Genomic DNA, 1,331 nt, shown 5'->3' with positions numbered 1-1,331 from the left:
TGTGCGGCGCAGCCAAAACTGCCTTCCACAGGGCCGCCATGTTTTAGTTTCAATTCCTCACAGCGAATCGGCGATCGCGAATAGGGAGTTCCGCTTCTATAAGTGTAGAATTCTGTGAGCTCCTGTCAGGTTTCGAACCCGTGACCCATTGAATGAGAGGCGAACGCCGTACCTCTTGATCACGAGAGCCCCCATAAAGGTATTATCACTAGCATGCTCCAGTCCCACCTTAATAATAAAACAGTCGAAACTGTCTACAACGGACACCCATTTTGTCGTCTCGATGACAAAAATGGATGTCTTGTCTTAATAAGGTGAGCATCTTATACAGTGTCTTTATTCTTTATAATGTAACAACGAAACAAAACGACCCCCCCCCACATACACGCACAAATTAAGAAATGTTTGACTGTACTTATTAATTATTATTGTAAATTGTGTTGAAAGATTTGGAGGAAAGTGGCACCCAATACATGTTTGCTCACCCCCTTCCTGCATCACATATTTGTCAAATTCACCATCTCTGACTTTGGAGATCAACATTTAGAATCTTGATTTTAACGGCGTCTATGATGTAATAGCCAAGCGCTTCGCTATCGTACGCAGAAGACCCGAGTTTGATTCCAAAGTGGGGAGAAAATGTTTTTCCAGTAAATGTATCTCGGTCTTAGGGCGTAGAAATGCCGACATTTTTTTTAAAAATCTGAGAGGAAGTCATTTTATATATGCATCTAGAATCTATTGGTGTGATTGGTTTCTGATATTCACGCATTTTAAAACATTGTAGTATGTCGCTTCATTTCATACATATTTTTTAAAACTAAAGATTTAGTCAGGCAAACATAATCAACGAAATTGTTTATGTTATGGACCTATGGTGTTTGCTGTTGAAAAAAAATTAGCTTAAGATTTTGATTATTTAATGTTGATTCTGCGTTTTACACAGTAATAAAAGTTTAGAAACGGGGTTTCCGGTACTTGAGTAGGCCCTGTAGCCTATAGACAAGAATTAGATAGCCTATGTCGTGTTTGTACAAAACAACGAAACAATGACGTTTTATAAATGTGTCCTAGTTTTGTTTGCACTAGATAACGTTGTCCATTTTAACAATAGAAAGCGAGTAAACAGAAGCAACTTGCAAACATCTGACGTAGCTAGCCTGCTTCCCTTCAAAATTTGTATTCTTGTGCCACCAGTCCTTATCCACTACGCCTGAGCGATAATGTTGTTATGCTGATGGCCTTTGCAGTGTCTCTTTTCTTCTTCTTTTTTTCTTCTTCTTCTTCTTCTTCTTCTTCTTCTTCTTCTTCTTCTTCTTCTTCTTCTTCTT

The sequence above is a fragment of the Aplysia californica genome, unplaced genomic scaffold (assembly GCF_000002075.1).
Source record: "Aplysia californica isolate F4 #8 unplaced genomic scaffold, AplCal3.0 scaffold00122, whole genome shotgun sequence".
Classification (NCBI taxonomy): Eukaryota; Metazoa; Mollusca; class Gastropoda; order Aplysiida; family Aplysiidae; genus Aplysia; species Aplysia californica.
The sequence above is the reverse complement of the archived record's forward strand: the minus strand, read 5'-3'. Positions refer to the sequence as shown.